Source organism: Pleurodeles waltl, chromosome 7 (assembly GCF_031143425.1).
Source record: "Pleurodeles waltl isolate 20211129_DDA chromosome 7, aPleWal1.hap1.20221129, whole genome shotgun sequence".
NCBI lineage: Eukaryota > Metazoa > Chordata > Amphibia > Caudata > Salamandridae > Pleurodeles > Pleurodeles waltl.
Window position 1 is genome coordinate 19482787 of NC_090446.1, and position 6332 is coordinate 19489118.

Sequence of the window (6332 nt, forward strand, 5' to 3'; positions counted from 1 at the left end):
TGAGTCCTTTGCCTTCTGCGCACTGTTTCCGCCGTGCTTTTGAAGCAGGTGGCAGATAGACCAGTTGTAATACTGTGGGCCGTACATTGTCTTCCGTCTGGCTGTTGCCGGTTACCGCTGTGGTGCTTGTTGCTACCGCCGTGGCAGTCAGTATGTTAAAGTGGCTGTCTGTGTGAGCAGTTTCCGCCTTGGTCATAATTCCATTTTCTTTATCGCCGGCTTGCTGGCGGTATTACCGCCGCTTTATCACCGACAGCCAGGGTTGCAGTGAGGGCCTTTGAGTCCAATTCACAAAGTTAACCTTAGGCTTTAGGTCTAACATTAGGCTTTAGGTCTAACCTTAGACTTCAGGTCTAAGCTTAGACTTCCAGGTTCAAACTTAGACTTCAGGTCTAGGTCTACCTTTGTGATTTGGCCCCTTAGACTTCAGGCTTAAGCTTAGTATTCAGTTCTAAGTTTACATTGTGAATTGGGCCCTCTGATATTAGCAAGACTCGACATGCCATTTTAATTGCAATGTATTTTTCTAATATATTCAAAATGCATAGCAGTAACTATTAAGGCCTCGAATCTGGCTGGCCTGGAGGAGAGTGTGATCCAAAGCTGAAACATTTGAATTCATCAGGTGCCATTAATAGCTTCAGTTATGGTTGATGCCAAAAAGGGGTGGACTTTGGTACTTCTGTACTGCCATCCCCATGTCCCATTTTTTAACTTGCATTTTCCCCTGCGATGTGATGGCAGATACCTTGAGTAAGACTGTTAATCACTAACATTATTTCATGAAACGCCTAACCACACATTTTCCATTTTTAGTTAGATCTGTTCTGGCATAGCAACACTTCTCCTACAGAGCTATAGATTTCACTTCTCTCCTCCATTTCAATAAAGATGTGGAGTTTTCTCCTGTTAACACGTCAAGGTTTATTCATTTAGTGCCCCCATGTCATATGCAAGGAACTGTTCCCCAAAGGAAAAGGTAAATGGACATGTTTGTTATAACTAATGTAGAAACTCATTTTGAAATTCACAGGGAGGCATCATGTGTCCAGGATCTCTGTTGCAATTCAGTCTGAAAAATGTACTTTTCTAGCTCTTTAGTGCAGAGCTGTAAGTAAAGCAAAAAATCTGCTTGGAGCTTCCCACCAGTCCAAAGCCCATAGTAAATATCAGTAAAAAATGACAGACTTTACATTATTCAAATATATTTATTATCAGATAAAGGCGGCATCCGTTTGTCCAACATAGTCCAATATAACATAACGCTTCTCTTTGTTTCCAGGTTGTGAGCCATTTAAAGATTGTTTGGCAGTTTCTGAGCTGTAAATCCGAGCAACATTGTTTTTTTATCAATGGGATAGGTGTGTGTGTGTTTTTCTATTTCCATATATCAGTATGTAAATGCATGTAAATGGTTCTATGCTGTTCAGTTTATAAACAGTAACACATGACTTCAGATTGTCTTCTTACTTTCCTGATGCCTGCCTTCTTTGCTGCACTTGTGACATATTCCTGTGTTTGCTTTAAAAGAGTAACAGAGGACCGTTGTTGTTTTTGGCTTGCTGTAACAAGAAGACTTCCATTCCTTAATGTTACACACACCACCATTTTGACTTCAAAGTTTGTTTTGTTTACAGTGTGGTCATGTGGAGCACCTCCACCGAAGCAAAGAGAACTCTTAAAAAACTGCACAGAAGAAAGAGGCTTAAAAAGGGCCAGAACAATCCCAATGTGCAGGATATAATGAAGTGTGGTAAAATAAAGCCCCTTCTTGTTGCTAGTTATCATCTTGACTTCAATCCGCCATGATGTTGGGAGTGTCAAAGTAGCAGAAACTGCATGGTAAGAAGTGCAGTCCTCCTGTGCTAGTGCAGGTGACCCTCTGCAGTGACTCCTCAAGAACAAGGTAAACCAGAAGAATGTTTCAGGAATGTTTTAAATTTGGGGTCTTGGTGAGTACACACCGCTGTAAATCAGCAGACCAACTATGGAAACAAGAGAGCCATAAGTAACAAACACACAAACCAGGGGAAGCTGCTGAGGTTTGAAACCGGTGGGGCGTAAAATGAAACCATTAATTTGTCCTGAATGAGCACAGTAAGGGTTCACACCTATCACAGTGGGGTTGGGGTGGAATTTCAACATATTGTATTTCTCGATGATGCATTTTCCAGCTGAAAAAGAACTAAGTAGATTGTTGTAAATTGGCTATCCACATGCCAGCACATTTGTCACTTAAACTATAGCACCCCTATGGACTGTGAAAAATGGACAGAAAGAGATCGATAGAGAGAGAGAGAGAGAGAGTGAGAGAGAGTGAGTGAGTGAGAGAGAGTGAGAGAGAAAAAGAGGGAGAGAGTCAAAGGCACTGATGTTTCAAAAGCAAGAGATGCAAACATTAGCGAACAAAAAAACAAGTTCATGCACCAGAGATCCGACAATGACATTGATTACACTGGTGTCAATCATGGCTGAACTTAAGGGCATAATATTGTTCAACGACACAAAATCGACACAGAAGGACTTTACCACACTGAAAAACTGTATTGAAACTTAGACAAAAGTATAGAAGAGTTAGAGAAAAAGCTTATGGGGACTCCAGATTGAAGTGAAGCTCTTTGGAACATGCAGAAAAAATTAAATGTTCTTGAAGACAGAAATAAACAAGACAACATTAGAATTTTTGGAGCCAAGAGATGGAAGATTAAGATATGATCACATTTCTTATCACTATCCTGCTTAGACTATTAGAACTGCTTTTCACACACCTCTAAAAATTTATAGAGCACAAAGAACTTGTGCACTTAAACTTAACAAAAACTCTTAACGCAGGCCTATCATAGCCTACATACTCCAACATCAACACACTAGGCTGATAATACAGGCGTCCAAAAAACATGGTCTTTATTCTGATCATTATTCTTATCATGATCAAAAAATTACATTGGCTGCATATTTCCCCTATCAAAATAATGTCGCGCGCAATACATTTTTAGCCCTCCTCCATGCACTCTAAGGTACGGACATTAGATATGGACTACTGGACCTGGCCATAATAATAGTGACAATCATCAGGTCAACACTAGAATTTTGTGATCCCACTAGACTGCAAAAGATACTAGAGAACATGACAAGGTGGCCTAAAGACAAGCATACGGGTCCCTAACCTATTAATCTTCTCCAAATAACAGAATGATCATCCCCACCCAGATGCAACTATGACAACAGAGATGGTAACAGACACATATCACCTACTACTAAAGACAGAGATAATGTGAGATCCCCTCTGAAGGTAAAGACCGTTGACCAGTGGGCCCCAACCAGTTTCCATGCAATATCACACTGCTAAACTATCTGCTGAAAGTGAGAGTACTGATTCATTTCAATTATCCAGGACAACCTCACCAAAAGGATTGTTTGTCATTACTGAAAACAAGTCCACCACCTATCCTTGAAAAAACTGGTGGTCTCACCCGAAGTGACACAGAGATTGATTGAAAATGTCTTATCCTTTTAAACCCTTATTAGTAAAGATTGCTGCTTACAAACATTAAGGACTGGTCATAGAGTCCTTAAATGTGAATAGCCTCTCTTAGTACATTAAGACAAAAAAGTCCTCTTCTACTTGGCAACCAAAAAATCAGGTGTAGCCCTATTTCAAGAGACCCATCTTTCAAAAACAGAACTGGTGATATTGAAACAGGAGTGGCTCAGCAAAGTCATCTCCTCATTGGGATCATATGACTCTGAACAGCAGGCACATGCATCCAAAGAAAGATTGAGGGTCACCAGGTTATCTGTTTTTTTCACATAAAAATCTGACTGTTCACATACAGAAGATGTGGATGGACCCAAATAGGCATTATGGTGGTCATTCCGACCTAGGCGGGCGGCGGTTGCCGCCCGCCCGTCGGAAGCCGCCTGAATGCCGCCCCGCGGTCAATAGACCGCGAGGGGTATTCTGACTTTCCCGCTGGGCCGGCGGGCGATCTGATTCAGATCGCCCGCCGGCCCAGCGGGAAAGCGCCTTCCACAAGGAAGCCGGCTCAGAATCGAGCCGGCGGAGTGGAAGGCGTGCGACGGGTGCAGCAGCACCCGTCGCGCTTTTCAGTGTCTGCATCGCAGACACTGAAAAGCCTAGTTGGGCCCTGTTAGGGGGCCCCTGCCGTGCCCATGCCATGGGCATGGGCACGGCAGGGGCCCCCAGGGGCCCCGCGACCCCCCCTACCGCCATCCTGTTCATGGTGGCTTTCCCGCCATGAACAGGATGGCGGTAGGGGGGGTCAGAATCCCCTCGGCGGCGCAGCGAGCTGCGCCGCCTTGGAGGATTCTAAGGGGCAGTGGAAAACCGGCGGGAGACCGCCGGTTTTCCCGTTCTGACCGCGGCCAAAGCGCCGCGGTCAGAATGACCAAGGGAGCACCGCCGGCCTGTCGGCGGTGCTCCCGCCCCCGTTGGCCCTGGCGGTAGAGAACCGCCAGGGTCAGAATGAGGGCCTATGTCTCTGCTAACATTGTCCTGCAAGACATGATTTTATTTTGGGTTCTGGCAATCACCTACAGGTGCAAAATGAGAATGCTTCACCACTCTGAACAGGCTTCTTTAGAATTCTGTCAATTGAAAGTTGTAAGATTTGAATGTTGTGGTAGAGCACTCTGATAACAGGGAATAATGTGGTAGAGGCCTACTTAGGGAGCTTATGAAAGATCCCTAATGATGGATCCCTGGTGCCTTTTCTATTCCACCGACAAGGAATACAGGTTCAGAGTCTGTTTTCTAGTGAACAGAATACCTCTCCCTGAAGTTCTTGATGGCAGTATCAGTGTGGGAAGTGTATCAGATAATTCACCAATATATACATATACTATTGACCAATATCTTACAGAACCAAAAACACAAACCTGGGAGATGGATGTGTCCATGTACAAACCTCCTGGGCAGAAAAAAAAAGTAAGCCTATCTTCCAGCAATCCTTGACTCTAACCCCACCTTCAGCTTCCTTGCCTCAACTATTAAGGGCAGCAGGAAAAGCACATATGCAAGGTATACTAATGAGAGACTCGGTCCTGGACCATAGAAAGGAGTCAGGTGACAAACGTGCACTGGATCAGAGACCCATACACTGCAGAAGGAGTACAGCTCACGCCCTGATGAGTACTCAATAGGAACATTGACAAAAATTAAGTTCAAATTGAACATGATCTTCTCAGGGATATTGGAAACAGCACTGACCCAGATTAAATAAAGAAATTATGAATAATGAGAGAAAGTGAGAAGACATTTGTCCCTCCATTTAAAACAGCCAGAGGCACTATCAGCCATTCCTGTGATGCAAGATCATGTGTTTAGACTCATGTTAAATCCTCAGGAATTCGCGAAGAAATTTCATAATTCTACAAGAGTGTGGATAGGTCAGAAGCCTATGATTTATGGTAAAGCCAAATAAGGTTTGCTGAGTGAGTAATTTGAGATGGTATTCTCATCAGCTGAGATAGAATAGCAATGCTTTGAGACCTTGGTTTCAAATAATTTAAAGTGGCAAATTCCCCAAGACACTTTTATACTGAGAGGTTCATGTGATGAGAATTATGTGATATCCAGATAGTGACTTTTTCTTTATGTTAGTCATGGCTCATCAATATGAACAGTGCAAGGGTTTTATTTTCTTATTTCTTTTTTCTTTTTCATATCTTCTTGTATGATCTTCAATTAATGTGGATTACGTTTGAAATAAGTGTGCTATGTCTATCACCTGATGTGAGGGGCATATCATTTTCAATTCTCTGGAGATAGGGATTTGCACCGGAACCCATGGGTGGTTGCATGGAAACACCCATGCACCACCAATGGCATACCACCTTGATGCAAATTAATGTGGGGCAGTGCATTGTATAGTTTTGTGTTACTTTGGGTTACAATCCAACATAATTTGTTATTTGCATTGGATTGCAAATCCCACCACAACACTCTGTGTTGGGTTTGCGTTCAGAGTGTGGGCTCTAGTGAGGGAATGTTTTCTTCTCATTTAAACAGAGAAGTTCTCCTAACAAATTACTTAAAAAAATAAAATAAAAAAAATAAAAGCAATTTGAACATTGACACAATTGATTTAATTGACCTTCCGAGACTAACTGTGGCACTATAGATACCAGACAATGATCCTTCCCTCACCGTGAACCTTACAGATAAGGACTTCAAGAGGAACCTCGTAACAAAATGCTCACTATCAGGCTGAACCTGATGCTGCAGCTCATGAGCTGACACAGTCTTTCTCACCACTTATACATGAACGGCGTGCTCATGATACTCAGTCTGCGTTTGTACAACATGTCAA